The 16914-nt window shown below is 42.0% G+C and overlaps 1 long non-coding RNA gene across 1 annotated transcript; it reads right to left on the reverse strand.

Annotated features, from left to right (window-relative positions):
* Positions 1-235: 235 nt before the first annotated feature.
* LOC136627857 (uncharacterized) lies at positions 236-16729 on the reverse strand. The gene is made up of 4 exons (XR_010792827.1): positions 15619-16729; positions 13054-13134; positions 7787-7846; positions 236-1556 (listed from the first exon to the last, which is right to left on the reverse strand). It is a non-coding gene; the product is annotated as an uncharacterized lncRNA (long non-coding RNA).
* Between the last annotated feature and the right edge of the window lie 185 nt (positions 16730-16914).

The following is a 16914-nucleotide window of genomic DNA, read 5'->3' on the forward strand; positions in this document are numbered from 1 at the left end:
ATGGAGTGTAAGCTTTTGCGAGGAGGGGTCTCACTCCTATTGTTCAAAACATTAATCCCTCTGATTTATAAAGTGCTGCAGAATATCTTGGCAGTATATAAAAATTATTTATTTTCATTACATGACTGTATGCAGAGATATATATGCAATTAAGAGCATCTCTGAACATGCTAACCATTAGCAAAGCAAACAATTGTATATGGAGAATAATGAGAGACAAAAAGGATTTAGTGAATCTAATTTATTGACAAGAGGAAGTACATTGGTAGTAGTCATACAGTCATCCATATGTTAGGACATACCACAGTAAGGTTTTCTAAGCATGAACTGTTCACAGGTCCTTGGCACATATTGGACAATGATAGCACATAGACAGCCATATTGTGATAAGGGGCTTTCCCTAGAAACAACAAAGCAGAAACACAAAAGATTTGAAAAAGAATCTCATATAACTGTGTCATTTGATGGAAGAGGTCATAATGTGGCACATACAGCAAAAATCTATAAACCCATAATATGAGTTGTGTGGTGGTGTTGGAAAGGTTTTCCTTTTGATCACGTGGTTTTCTTACACCAAGTGACACAACTCTGGTCGGCACGGGTTGCCTAAGCATTGCTGCTGACTAGGTATTTCTACATATAGCTGAAATTTGAAGGTCGATTTTCTGTGTACCATGTTGCAAGCATCTACTAGTACCGGAATGGTTTCATGTAGAAGATGAACTTACTACAAAATACACAGATCAAAATGACAATGATCTAAGCTTATTTTAGTGATATCACAATGACTACCCCTATCTCATATGTAGCATCTACACTGCTGTCACATTGTTGTAATATCTGTTATACCGCAACAATAATCTTTTTTATTTAGGGGTCGTTCCAGTGATATTTTTTTTTTATTAATTCATCATGCAGCTGTCACCCCCTGTATATATAAGTGAGCAAATGTTACTTTAGGCTGCTTTCACGTCTGCAGGGGTATTCAGTTTTCCTGCTCCGTTCAGGGTGCAGGAAAGGGGAATTCCCTGGCTAAACGGGTCCGTCTTATGACTATAATGGGGTCCATTAGACTTCCGCTCAGCTGCCTGGCACGCAGTGCTATTTCTTCCAGTGTTTTGTGCTGGATCTGCGACAGAACCTCCGACCGGAGGTTCCAATGCAAACGTGAGGACAGCTTTAGTTATTCCTTTTTATCTGAAACTCGCAGCTTTTTTTACTCAGATTGTCATGTGATCTCATTTCTGACCAGCTCAGATCTAATTAGAGATTTATGTTCATTATTTAGCCAGATTCTCAGTTTGTGTGATGCTATTACATGATCCCTACCACAGAAAGTGTGTTGAGGGTAACAAAATCTCCTGTCGTAGTAACTAATGATGATCACACAGTTCCTGTCACACAGTTATAATAGAGGAGATTACAGGTTATCCTCTTGACTGGATGCTTATGATCTGCAGCCTATTTAGGTGAATACTTACACTGTCTCCACAGCAGGCAGAATGGTATAACCTTAGCTAAGGCAGTGCTGATGCATCATGGGATACATGTGAAATCTAAAAGTAAAAAATCTCAGCCTCAAAAGACGTGAATTAACCTAAACCAACTCTAGTTATGCCTAATATAATTTGCTTAGATGATTGGTATTAGTTTTTTTTTTCTTCTAGGAGGTGACTTACCACAAGCACACTTGAAATGTAAGAGGGATTTGCAAATCCCCAAGGGCCACTGGGAGGTGACTGTTGAAGCCAGTGATTGGCTGCAGTGGTCACATGAACAATATATGACCTCTGCAAGAGCTTCCACGATCAAAGCGGTGGTTATTGTGGTGGCTGCACTGACCCTGGCTGATATTTAACGTACAAGTGGTGCTGTCCATAATATTTTTTAGTCTTGTTAAACCTCTATAAACTTATTGCAAAAACAGTCATTGCAAATAATGCTAGGGCTTCATAGGCACTTTAGGCCATGAAACAGGTCACGTAGCCAAAGATCACAGTGCAGCCCAGTGACATCACAACAGTATGTAAGGCTAAAAAAAGACATATGTCCATCCAGTTCAGCCTATTACCCCCAATGTTGATCCAGAGGAAAGCAAAAACATCCCTGAATCACCGAGCCTTAAGAAGTTATTGATTATAACATATAATATTGTATCACTCAAGAAAGACGTATAGGAGTCCTATTGAACTCTTATCAAGTTCGCCATGAGCACGTCCTCAGACAGAGAGTTCCATAGTCTCAGTACTTTTGGAGTAAAGAACCCCCTTCTATGTGGGCGTAGAAACCTTCTTTCCTCTAGATGTAGGAGATGCCCCCTTGTTACAGTCGCAGTCCTGGGTATAAACATATCATTGCAGAGATCTCTGTATTGTCCCCTGAAATATTTATACATACGTATCAGGTCACCCCTCAGCCGTCTTATTTCTAAACAAAATAATCTCAATTTTCATAACCTCTCTAATATAATGGAAGTCAATGTAGTCATATTACGGATTACAAGGTGCCACGATCCACACATCGCAAGAAATCCAACATCACTGGATTTCTTGCAATCCACAATGCAACTGTATTAACTTTCATTATGTTGCAAGGCCACACGGTGATCTTTGACTGCGTACCCTGTGTTGTTGCCAAAGTTGCCGCACAGCCCTAGGCTTAAGTTTCTTGGAAAATAAGGACAAACACTACCTATAATTGGATGAATAACAATAGAGGAATCTTAGTGCCAGTTCTCATTCAAATTAAGTGTAGATAAATCAGAGCCTGTAAAATTACAGCAACTGCATTGAAATCAGCCTTGTCATTTGTCAACAATTGCTGTGTATTAATTATGAGTGATGCAATGGCCAACACTGATACCTTACAGTTCTGGAGTTCTGAATACAAATCTGACTAGCAACTAAGTAAGACTAAGTTCACACTAACATATTTTCTTTCGATCTAGCTGTTCCATTGTGGAAGCAGCTAAATGGAAAGAGAACGTTTCAGTTTTTTTTGTCCATAGAAATGCATTGAAACTGAAGACCTTTCAATTTCAGTGCATTTCTCAATTTTTCGTATCCATTCCAGTTTTTGTAGTGGAACAAAAGCACAGTTGGAGCCATTTTTTCTTTTTACATTGTATTCATGGGAAGACAGAGGGAACTTGTTATCCCACGGCACTTTCAAGTAATGTTTCTTTTATTTATTACCCCACAGCAAGCTGAGTACTCATTTAACCAACCTCAGAAGGATGGAAGGCTGAGTCAACTTTGAGCCGGCTACCTGAACCTTGTGGGGATTGAACTTGCAACCTTCAGACTTCATACTGCTGCCATAACACTCTGCACCACACAAGGCCCACAAAAGCTATTTGTTTGGAACAGCTAGACAGAGTGAAAAAAACGCATGTGTGAACATAGCCATATGTGTATTCTATGCTTGTGTGGGTCACACAACCCCAATGAAAGGTACAAGGACTTCCTTTACAGTATCTCCTACAGCAGGGGTGCTAAACTCCTTTTCACTGAGGACCACATCAGCCTTATGATTCCCTCAAATGACCGATTGTAATTGTAAGGACAGCTACACAGGGATGGGTCGGTTTCCACATGCGGGAGCCTGCAGATGAATCCGGCAACGGCTGCGGCCAGTGACCATGTGTACCTGTTTAATCTGAATAACGAATGGCCACGGACGCTCGCTGTCAGACATGCACAGTACAATATTTTTTTTTTAATCTGTGTTTTTCCCGCGCCGTCGCTAGGCAATCATGCGAGTACACGCGACCTATCAGCAATGTCAACTGCGAATGGGCCGCAGGTAGGACGGCTTACATTGACTTAAATGGAAGCCGCCAATGCAGAATCCACATGAAAGTAGAACGTGTTCAAATTTTTCCTAGACTCGCGGAAATCACAATTTATTTCTGCGAGCGTGTTGGAAAAAGCATTTTTGCATAGCATGGTCAGAAAGGTATGTGCTGCAGATCCATGGTGCTGTTGCCGACTGCGGATTGAGCAATGCAAATCTGTTCATGTGCAGCCAGCCTAAGACTGTATAGTAATAGTGACCAACATAGTGGCCCCAGTAGTAAGTGTCCCAATAGTGATAGTGCTCCCATAGTATCCCCAGTTGTAATAGTGACCCCTATAGTGGCTCCAGTAGTAATAGACCACCTATTGGTCTCTGGCCTTGCAGCATCCCTACAAGCATTCCACTCGCCCAGCCTGTAGCACTGGTGCGGCGGCAGCCACTGCTGAGTTGATGACCGCTGACCTCTCACCTTGGCGTCTGTGTTCTGTACAGGACAGCGCATTAAAGCACCTGGAGGAAAGAGAACAGCGGTCACAGACTGCCACTGCTGGACCGCTGCTGTAGGCTGGGTGACTGGAATGCCTGTGAATAGAATTGCTGCACGACCGGTTGGATACATAAAAGGAGGTGGCGGTCCGGATTCGTCCCATGTGTTTGACATGTGTGTCCTAGAAAGTAAGTGAAATTAGATTGTGGGTCCACAATGGGTCTGATGCAAGCGAACAGTCCTATGGAATGTCATCAAAATCTAGAAATACTGTATCAGGAAATACATTACTACTATTGTGTAAATCACATGTCAAACACAAGGCCTGTGCGCCGAATCTGGTCCGCAGCCTCATTTTATGTGGCCTGCGTTTTTTGAACACGTTTTTATATGCGCAAATACACCGCGTGTTTGTGCACGCAAAAAAGAACACAGACAGCCTTACTGAAAGGGTTTGCAAATACTCAGTGAATACATAGGTTTCCTGTGTATTCACTGCATGTTTGCATCGGACCATTCACTTCAATGGCCTATTGCAGGGTGTAATAGGCACCAAAATAGATTATGCCATGTATTTCCCATCTTGTAATAAAATACGCTCATGTGAAGTAAGCCATTGAAATCAATGGGTTTTATTCACTGTGCAATTTATTGCGAAAACACGCTCATGTAAGCAAACACTTACTATAGAAATACAATCAGCCGTTTGAAGGCAGCCATAAGGGCTCCCTGACACAAGCATTTTTTACCGCGTATTACGCTCCTGGGTTTTGTGCGTACTATGCTGTAATAAACTCTACATTATTATCAACCGTGCCTCATACCAACAGCGAGTAAAATACCCGTGCAAAAAAGAATGTGACGTGTTCTACGTATCTTGGCGCATATCACCTATGCATACACGCCAAGTTAGTGTATGGGGATTTGTCAGTACACAATGCATTGTGTACTGCTTTGTGCTCCCCGTGCGGGAAAACCGCCAGCGGAAAACACTCGTGTGAGGGAGCCCTTAGGCTGATGTGGCCTTCTGGTGTAAATAGTGTAGTACACATATTTTGAAACATTGTATACATTTCTTACTAAACATCCTAGTTCTACAATACAGAAGAAAAAGACAAACAGTTGAGAGAAGCATGTGATTGATCAGTTTGCAAAGCATGATCCAACTGCTGCCTATTGTCAGTGAAAGTATTTATTCTGTTCGCCTCCAGAACAGTTTGTTGCACGTTCAGCTTGTGTGTTCTCTCTGTATCCAGATACCGCAGTACTTGGCTTGTCTACAGTCTGACAGGTGGGACAATGTTTTTTGTCAGCTGCTGGAGTGAACATGAGACTTGGAGCACCTGCTGTGGACTTCTTTATAAAAAGGACTGTGCTTTGCAACCCCCTCCCAGAGCCTCTGTTACCAGACACAGATACTAGAGCTGGATTTGCATTTAAAAGAGAGCAGTGCTGAATACTTACAGTAAGGCAGCTGGCTGTAGCACTACAATAGAACTACATTGAATACCGCGTGCATAATTAGGACAACAATAATGCACCTCCCTATAATTTGTATATTAGGAAATCTGAAGAGTTGAAACAGGAGAGTCGTTTTAGATTCTGTTCACAGTAACTTTAGACTCCATCTCTTGGGAAAACTTTACAGAGGATGTCAACTGCTTTCTGCTTCCAGCTTGTTAGTAAATATTATATGTAACATTTATTTTCTTATATAATTTATTCTAATATATATTTCAATAGTCTCCTGCTAAATTTTTCATCACCGTGCTGGTTTCCCGTTTTGTTGCATCCTTGAATTTAAATTGGATTTTTGGGGGAGGGTTTGGGAGGAAAAGGTGTCTGTACCATTTACTTCTCAAAGTTTTCCTACTACTTTGAAGGTGAAATATATATTTTTTTTACTGTGACACAAAACAATAATAAGAGACATAAAGAGCATAAGTATGCAAGTCAATACTTTGTGAAGCTACCTTTTGCTGAAATTACTGATGCAAATCTCTTGGCATATGTCTCTATTAGCTCAGATACCAGGATTTTTTTCCCCAAAAATGCTCTAACTCCTTCGTTAGATGGGTTGTGTTGGTGTACAGCAGTCTTCAAGTCCTGCCATAGATTCTCAATTGGATTCAGGTCTGGGCAGTAACTAGGCCATTGCAAGATTTTTAAATGTTCCCCTTAAATCACTCCAGTGTAGCTTTAGCAGTACGTTTATCATCATTGTCCTGCTCGAATCACCAGCAGACTGGTATATGTTTTCTTTGAGAATTACCCTGTGTTTAATATCATCCTTCTTTCCTTCACTCCCGACTGGTTTTCCAGATCCTGCCAGTAAAAAGCATCCCCACAGCAGGAGGTTTTCATCAATGTGGGACTGGTGTTCCTAAGAAGATGGGAAGTATTGGGTTTGCACCCCATATTGCATTTCCCATGATGAATAAAAACTGTCTCATCTGACCAGGGACCATGTATTTATTGAACTCCAAACAGGTTTTCCTTTAGCAATGGCTTTTTTTTCTGGCCACTCTTCCATAACGCCTCACATTGTGGAGTGTATGGGTTAGAGTGGTCCTATGGACAGATACTTCCATCTCTACTGTCGATCTTTGGAGCTCCTTTAGAGTCATCATTGGGGCCTTTGTTGCTAATGACCACTTGTCTGTGAGTGTATGTGTGAGTGAGTGCTTCACATGCTCCACTCCCTAGTCACATGACGGGGACGTCATTGCAGGTCCTAAAGCATATATAAAACACAGAGCCGGACAGTATCTTAGCCTTTTACTGTCCAGCTCAGTACTAACAACCAATCAGGTTGAATCAGACAACCCAAACAACAATCACGTTGCTGGAATTGTGAATCAGAACCATTCAGGTTGCTAAATTTCTCCATAGTACTGAGCTGGAGAGTAAAAGGCTAATAATAGTGGTGCAGTGCTCACGAGACCTGTGATGTCATCATCATGTGATTAGTCACATGGTCTCAGAACTCCACCCCTGCTCACATGACAGTGCCATCATTGCAGATCCTAAACCAGCAGAGCCTGATCACATGACGGTGATGTCATCACAATTCCTTCATCCTTGTGCACTGACTGAGGGATTAAGGGTGGACTACATCCCCTCCTAACCCCCCACCGTCTCAGGAGCTATGGCTACAGCAGTACTCAGTCTGGCAGTTTGTAGCTGGTTGTGAGACAGCTGGACACCGGTGTGGAGACTCCACTAAATGACAACTCACAAATTTACACACACATAGCTGGTGGTGCATTTTGACCAACAACAACATTGAAGCATAGTCCTTCACCTTTATCTCCACAGTCTCCTGAAATGTAATGTGATGTCATGTCATCTCAAGTGCTAACGAGTCGAGCCTTCATCTAATCGTCAACCATTGTCCCATGTTGAAACTAACCGGCTCTGTCGTGCAAACATGTCACCACATGTTAAGAGTATATGAAAACCGATCGAAAGGAGATGATCAATAGTGAAGTATTTAGTTACCTTGTTTGTTTGTGTATATTGGATTCTTCAGGATGATACAACCAAAAACACAGAGGAAAACTATGCAAGAAACAAAAACGTCAGCACAGACTGGTAATTCAAGCTCTGAGTAGACATTCACGTCAGCCCTAAGGCCTATTAAACTCACAGAAATACTTGGCACAAGGACACCGTAGGGAAGTCACTCATATTTAAAGCATGCACACTGCTTAAATATTGTATATGATTTTATTTGGAAAGGGATTTACACATTTATCTTGCGATAGGACCTCAAAACAGGTATTAAAGGACTATGATACATAAATCCCCAAACCATGGCTTTTCTGTGTGTAAGATAAAAGTTCCACTGAAATCAAGATCACCTCCAACACTCTGGTTTCAAGATCCTAAGTAAGGGTGCATTTACACTGCAAAGATGGCTTTTGAGCAATCATTTTGCATAAACTACTACTTGGTACTAATGACTATTAGTACCAAGTAGCAGCATGTGAGCCCCCATGAGCTGTCAAGGAATAGACCACCCGCTGTTCCTTGATTACATTCCTTTGATACAATGTTATCAGCTGTAATCAGCTCTTCCAGACAGAGCACAGCATGCGGTCCCGTTTATCAGCTATTCTACCATGCAAGCTCCTCTGAATAATTTATGCAAATAAAGAGGATGGACAATACCTCTGCAGCGCCTCCTATTGGATGGCAGCATTCCTTCATATCAATTTCAGACCCTTTATACAGATCATATTATATATGGCTTGGTTTCCTATTCCCAATCATTGTTATACAAACCTGTATAAAAGGGTCTGACATTGATTTGAAGGAATGCTGCCATCCAATAGGTGGCGCAGCAGAGGTATTGTTCCATCTTTCTTATTTGCATATTTTTCACAAGTGTAATACACAGTCTTAAAAGCCCATTAATTTACTTTGGGCCATTTACACATCTGTTTATTACGCACATGAAAAAAACAGCACGTCCTATTCTGGTGGATACTACCACCATTAGGGACTACATATTACGCACGTGAAGAATACGCACATAATACACAGCCCCCATTCGTCGATGTGAGTGAGCCCTAAAGGTGGAATCCTTTTTACTATATAGCGTATATGCTGCTTATTCTCAATATTTGTGCCTTCTGTCAACGAAAGAAAAAGAAAATCTTGCCTACATCTAGAGTTTACACGCCACTGGATATTTTCACACTGAGTATTTTGGCGCAGATGCCGCACCAAAATATGCATCCCATTAATTTGTTGGGGGGGGTCATTTGTTTTTTTCATTTTCTGCCATAGAAATCAAATGCAAATACTGCACCTAAAAAAAAACAACATAGTGTTTGTGTGGTTTATGCTCATTTTGGTGCAGATTTTTTCTGCCCAGTTCATTCTGCAGTGTGAACATACCCTAAGCGTAAAAATGCACCTGATAGCATGACCTTCACTGCGCCAAAATGGGCACTATTGCATGCATATCTGCACATTTTATCATACATTCTGCATTGCCAGCAACCGTTCACCCACACTGTGATCTAAAAGTCTGTGCAGCCTTCATTAGTCCCCGATGTTCACAGTTCATTGCGCATTTGCACAAATCCTATAGACTCCTATGGTACACAAATCTGCACCAAAATAGAGCATGCTGCTTTTTTTGTGTGCGGGAGATGCGCTTGCAATAGCGAAAGTGAAAATGAACCCATTGAAAAGTATGGGTTCTATTCTCTGCACAGGCAAACACGCCGCCCTAAGAGTACTGTTTGGGCACTCATCTAATAGTTACTCCTTGTAATTTACTCTGATTCACAACAAACTCTCAGGGTGGCGAGGCACTATAGACGGGAACCAGAGCTGAGGTTAGCGATACAACCCTTGTATACCACTGCTCAATACTTTAGCACCATATAATTAATAAATATCCCACGTAATCATGTTTCTATTAATAATGAAGAATTTAAACACAGTATGAGGATTGACTTACGAGGTCGTATTGTGTTGCACGTAATGCACAGTGCTAAATGCCCATTGATTTCTATTGGGCCACTCACACTTGTGTTTTCATCACTGTGCAGGAAAAAAAAATCGTGGCATGTCCTCTCTATAGGTGTTTCCTTGGAAAGCCACGCTGGCGGATGGCAACCTCACCGAACTGACAGGAGGCTTTTTTTACATAGATAATCGCATCGCATATGCACGATATAGGACAGAGTTTCAAGGCCCAATATTGTGCTCGGCAGTGTGTAGGAAGCCTTATATTGAGAATTGGGGGGAGGGATGACAGGTCCCCCCCCAGACCTGCCTGGTGGGGTGGCAGCTGGACATTTCAACAGAGTTACAGAAACAGCCCATCATGTATCTATCAGACATTTACTGCAGCGAAAAAACATACGAATAGATGAATTTAAATTGTAAGGTGGCATGGGGACGAGGTCCGCTGTAAGCAATGACAATCTGTGGAATGTGGACACTATAAACAAGCAAAGAAGTCATAAATGTCTGGGACAGGAATACTTTTTGCCTACCCTTAAAATTGTATCAATGGCCATTGAAGAATCCACATGTTACACGCTCAATACAATATTAAACTACAGTTTTGACTCCAATAATCACGTTAACGTAATGGTTACTGCAATGTTCAATATGGATGAAATACTGATGGAAGAGATTAAAATGCAGACAAACATGGATTCCATAAGCTTTATTGCTTAAAGGGAATCTGTCACCTACTTTTAGCCCTATAAGCTAAGCTTACGGGCTGAAAGTAGGTGACCCACTGAGTCCAGGGATGTAAGTGTTAAGGCTTAAATACATGGGCATTTTGTCCTGTTATATGGCCTTGAAAATCATGACCGCATAACGGGAGGAAACAAACCCATTGATTTCAAAGGTTTCATTTTCACTATCGGAATTCTTACACCTTAATACTATAAGCGGGAAAAGATAGGGCAAGCCCTATTTTTCTTGCGCGTAGTTTTTCTATGTGCGAAAAAGATATAGCAGGACATACCTCCCCCCCACACTTTTTTTCCCCCTTCAAACTAGCACAGAATTTGAATAGTCGAAAGAAAAAGAAACAGTTTATGCACTAATACACTCTATAACGACGAGTAGTCCGTCGATTATAAAATTAGCATTCAGCAGTGACTTCCAGCACTCACACTGGGCGAGGCAAGTAGAACACTTACATCCCCGGACTCACCAGGTCACCTACTTTCAGACCGTAAGCTAAGCTTATGGGGCTAAAAGTAGGTGACAGATTCCCTTTAAAGGGCAAAATTTTAGAACTTACAAACCCAAAACAACTTTCAAATGTACTTTATTTAATTAAGATATTAGTTTTCTGTAAGTGAAAGAACACTGGGGCAGATTTATAAGAACTGTCTCCAAGAAAACTGCCTGCTACAGCAACCATAACAGCGCAGCTTTCATTTCCTTGATTTTGAAAATTGAAATCTGAGTGATGATTGGTTGCCATGGTCAAAAAATACATTATTTCTCGTATGGCTTCATAAATCTGCCCCAGTGTCATGCTCAAACTGTAAACCAGTACACATCTAGTCCTATCAGCTGAGAAATGGTTACAATCCTATACCCATTGGTGCCCAATCTTTTAGACCTTGTAAGACACATTAAAACGCTGGGAATTTGCCAAGATGAATAAATCGGTATTGCATGTTATAAGAGGTGTATACTGAAGAAATAGGTATACCACCATCCAAATTGGCACGGTACCAGAGTTAGGATACATCTTCAATATTGTAAAGGTCTACGTTTTAGTGGAGCCAATGCACACGGTGAAACAGCACTTCTATAGTGAGCCAAATGGGGCTCAGAGCTTGCTGGTTTAGGAACACTGGGCCAGACAGGACTCTCAGCTAAATACATTGGCAGCTGCATAAATGTCACTATTAAGTCTGTTACAATGTTTCATTCTCCAGTCCAGTCCCTTTATCCCAGCCAAGAGGGCAGGACCTGCCATGTGCAGGCTTCCAGCCTCTGTATATAAACACTATTCTCATTCACTACCAGCAACCTAGTACTGTATCACAAAGTTGTAGAACTCTTAATTTAAATAACAGTTTAACCCTTATTTACATAAAACTACTGCATATTTATAAACGATGATGTACTTGAAACTTATTGTACTCGTATGCACCATCACACATTCCGTATAGAGCAAGGTAGATCCAGCTACTCTGCATTAGACTCAATTATTTAGTGGGTGTATCTTTAACCCAATGGCTGCTGTACATGTAAGGAGCACGTTAGGTGTCATTGTATGGAACAGGCTCTCAAGCATTCCTCTGTCAGCTGAAGACGGATGCATGGACTTCTATAGACATCTACGCATCTGTGTTCAGCTGCCAAGAAGAGCCAACAATAAACTGACAGCCGAAGGGGCACAGAGCTGGGTGAGCGCTTCTGCCCCTTCATTTCAGTGATCAGCGAGGGTCTCGGCCCCCAGTACCTGCACTGATCAAAACCCAGCACGTCACTGACATACTAAAGTGGGGTTTTTTTAAAGTGCAGTCACTCTTTAAAGAGACTCATCTTTTTTGCAACCCTCCCTGAGAGTACCTTATGATAGTGAAAGGCACTCTTATTGTAGATATGTCTGTCAATGATTGGCAGGAGGGTGGGATGGGTGTGGCTAACCTGCAGCTCATGAATATCAAAAGACTAGTTCTGTGTCTGGCTGCTACTAAGAAAATGCAATTTTTCCCCAAACTACTGCACAGACACATACAGCGGACATGTCACTGATCAGTGCGACCGGCGCTGCCTTATGGTGCTCTCAGTGAGGGCATAGTGACAGATTGCCTTCAAGTGTGTGCTTTTACATGGAACAAAAATAGTTTAGAAAAGTGAATTTAAAAAAAATAAATAAAAAAATACAATCGCTGGATCATTCGAATTTGCACAAGAATCGTTCCCTGTAAACACACCCAACAATCGAATAATTTGTTTGCTTATCACTTTCAAGCAAGCATGAAAATCATCATTGCCTTTTTCACTAATCATTCGGTTTAAATACCGATCATTCATTGGTTCTCATTCACTAGTATAGTAAACAAACAACTGAATGATGAGTGTGAATGATTCATCTGCTGCATGAGCCAACTGTCATTATTCGCTCATGTGCACAATAAATAGTTTCACGTAAAAGCACCCTAACTCCACATTCAACTAGAAGATAAAGAGTATATACTAACAAAACCCAAATTTGCTGAGCTGACACAAATGATCATTAACAGAATGCATTTAACATGTACCTGAGCTGGCGACCTCATAGGAGTAAACTGGTACAAAGAAGTGTGAAAGAGCAGATTCCAAATTTCATTTTTCACAAGTCCCTTTGAAAAGAAAAGGCAATCTGACCGGTTCCTAGGCACAATTCTTCACTTTACCTTTGCACCGGCTGTGATACATTTTCCCCACAGCCTTTTAAATACATTTTAGTTCCAATATGTATACGGTAGGATATAACAACTTATCTTAGTTTCTAACATAAGCAAAAATGACAATTCTGTATTTATGGAAAAAAGGTAATGGCTTAATACTTGCACTATAGATTCACATCAGTTACTGCTCGAGTCTTATCTTGCCCCGAGAGTAGAACAGATCCATAGTTTACCTCATCCTGCTGTGATCACATTCTTCATAAGACTAAGCATTTCCTTCTAATTCACTGTTACATAGCTAACTAAAAGGATCCCAATATTCCAGCTATGGAATAACAAACCTTTCTGCCTTTTCCAATCTGTAGTTTTCTCTTAAGTGAGCATCCCAATTTGCCCCAGACACTACACGGATCACCTGCAGTGACCCCTAATCCTGCTTGAACACTCCCTTATGGGCAGAGTCGATCTTGATTGAGCCTTTCCTACTACAGCTATGCATAGCAGGCTACACAATGACTCATTGCTCTGGTTTCATAACATCTTGTTCTTCCTGGTCTGGATATGCAAGTACAAAAACAACAGCAGCCTTCTTAAAGGAAAATGGTTTCAGCTTCAGTCCCACCTAAGGAGCAATCATTTGGATACAGTTACTCTATGGCATCCACTATGCACCCCACGGATACTTTATCAGCATTTCAGTTCAATAGCGCCTTACAAACAAGGAGCAAATGTGCCTAACGGATCATTTCTCTTTCCAGTGCGCAGGGATAGTGAATATGGCCAATGACGCCCTAGAAAGCCCGAGGGATATCAAAGCCGGGATTTTCTCTGAGTAAAGAAAGCTTCTGGGGATAAGACGACAGAAACAGACTCGCTCCTAGTGACAACAGCAGAGAGACAACAACATCTTAATCTCATCACATGTACATATGCAACCCAAGCCCCTGAAAGGCAACAGAGTTACAGTGTGTCTAAAAACTGGAGAAAAATATATAAACCCCATTTATAAACAAGACTTCTCCTACCATGCTAGTATCCGGTTTTGATCTGAAAAGAAGAATATTTAAAAACAATATGGTCTTCTTGTGTGGCCTACAGAATACATGACGTTCTACCCCACAATGTAAGTGTAACGATTGGTGCAAAGGACAAATACAGGCAGAGTCTTGTAGGGGTTAAAGTCCACTACTGCTATGTCAGCTGCCTAAGGGCTACTATCAGACAGATGTAATATGGCATTCTCTTTAAAGGCTGTATACAGCAAGTGTGGTAAAAAAATCTGCATCAGAACTGGACTTAAAAAACCTAGATGCATTTTTTCGGAAACATTTTTTTTTGCACTATCTGAATGCATCCTGCTGGAGTCTGCTGAAAAAAAAAAAGCATATAAAATGTAGGTAATTACATATATCTGACCCTCGTCTGCAGTGTCCTCGTCACAAGACTAGGATGGCTGTATTAGTAGTCGAGTTTAGCACAATTTACCTAAAATGCACCTTAAGAGGTTCCCAGAATTGTAGATTATAATAAAAGAAACTGAGCCGGTCCGGGAAGACGTAGCCAAACTGTGATCTTTAAGCCACTGTATACACATCCCATCCATCCAGAAAGACCGTCATGGATCCTGCGTGTAAACAAGCAATGATTCCCTGTCGCAGTATTCAGAGGCCGTCATTAGAAAGCCTCTACTGGGCACCTCTATAGAATTAGGACAACTAAGAGTGATGCAAACAGGCAGCACATTCTAGACTTTTCTACTAAGGGCTTTTGCTTAATGCAACACCCCTGTGTGATAAACATCATGGAGGCCGAGCTGTGCAGCAGTAAGCAGCTTAATATGGGCAAGCACAGCTAATAAACTCATCGCTCGCTGCATTCTACACCCTGGCATAATGTGCAGGCTAATGCCAACTACAATCAGCTGTGCTAAATATTTAAAGACCTTCAGAATAATTAGAGAGCTGCTAAGCAAGTGATTCATTGTGCCTATTCTTACACTGTAGGTGCAGAGGATAGAAGGACAGGAGTTAGTCAGCGGCCGCAGCCATTTAGCAGATGGATCTTTCTAGCAGGCACCATGCCACACTCCCTTTGTGAGCAGCACGGCCTAGCTCTGACTCAGCATTCACATTACTAGCATGGGCTGAGCTGACACCACCAAGAAGCTAAAAGTATCAATTCCCAAAGCTACTCAAAACATGGATTGGTAACAGCAGTGGGATTGGGAGATCTAGCTACAAGTGGAAAGGGGGAAACTGGATGTAGTAAGACAGCTATAGACTACTGTCATGGAACACCATGTGCTGGGGGACTATATGGGGAAGATCAGTGCACCATTGTGTGCTACCAGATCCAGGAGGTAGCCATTAAGATGGGGATTTAGTCTTCATTTTACAGTGCTCTACTTCCTTCTTAAGGACAAAAGCATGTACTTACCTGGAGAACCATCCTGGTGCAGTGTAGCGTCCTACGTATTACACCAGTTGGATCTGTCCTGGGGTTTTTTTGTTAAGTTTTTTTTTTTTTTTACAAGTTTTTCACTTCCACAAAAGTAAAACAAGAAGGAAAAAAAAGGCAAAATGTAAGGAATTGCATCATAGATGTTATGTAGAGGTCAGTGACAAGCGCTAATACACTGGATTTCCTGGTTAGACCATTAAGAACAATCATGTAAGGACTGCAGTTTATTATCAGCTCTAGATCCATAGAACATATATGCAACTCTAGCACAAAAACGTCCCAGGCTACAAATAGCAGCTGCAACACTTTCACAAGATCTCCTTACCAGTTTGCACCTAGAGAGGAATATAAAACTAAATTGTTCACAAATGGGCTAAAAATTTTGAAAAAGGAAAAAAAATAAAAATACCAAAATTGCTAATTTATTGTTCATCATCAGCAGCAGCAGCAATGCCCAGACACAGCTGGCAGTGCCAGGCTCCAGAGAGGGAAAAACAAGAAGGCAATTGCTTTACTGAATTCAGACTTAGGGTGTGCCATGACCTAGATGTGACCAAGATGGATTCCATGTCACAGGGAGATAATCCAGACCTGCTGTGCTATTTATACATTTAGTCTTCCTTCTTCATACAGAGTCCTGTACAGTGGGGAACATAAGAAGCACACACACAGCTGAGTCCTGGGAGGTGCTGGAAGGACACCCTGCACACACACAGCCGCCATGTCACTCCCTGGCAGGATAATGGCGGCCGCTCAGTCGGCCTCTCCTCGCTTGTCTGAGGAGGATGGAGCGCGAGCGCTGGAATCACTCACAGGCGGCGGCGGAGAGCTGCGCGCTGATTGGCTGCCGCCTAGGGAGAGTCTCTCTGCCAGTCGGTGACGTCATTGTGGCCCGGACCCAAGCGGGGGACACCCTGCGCTCCCCCTCCTCCTCCCGGGCAGTGGGCTGCTCCGCCTCACCGTGTAACGTACTAACGGTGCAGCTACGCGGGAGGCACGTTTATCTCCCCACAGCTCGCTGACGGCGCCGTTAGAAGCTCGCGGCCAAGTGAGGCAGCGTCTGCCCTCCTCTTGCTAAGCAACAAACAAAATGGAAGCCGCTTTGACACCGGCGCAGACATGTCTCTGTGTAATTATAAGCTGAGGGAGGTACATATATATCAATATAGCTACGTCACAGGTGACATAACACGCTATCCTAACGCCCCCTCCCCCCTTAGAGAAGCAGGACCCCCCGACCAGGTCCATATTGTCTGGCGACTGTTTGGAGCC

This window comes from Eleutherodactylus coqui, chromosome 5 (assembly GCF_035609145.1).
Source record: "Eleutherodactylus coqui strain aEleCoq1 chromosome 5, aEleCoq1.hap1, whole genome shotgun sequence".
In the NCBI taxonomy this organism is placed as follows: Eukaryota; Metazoa; Chordata; class Amphibia; order Anura; family Eleutherodactylidae; genus Eleutherodactylus; species Eleutherodactylus coqui.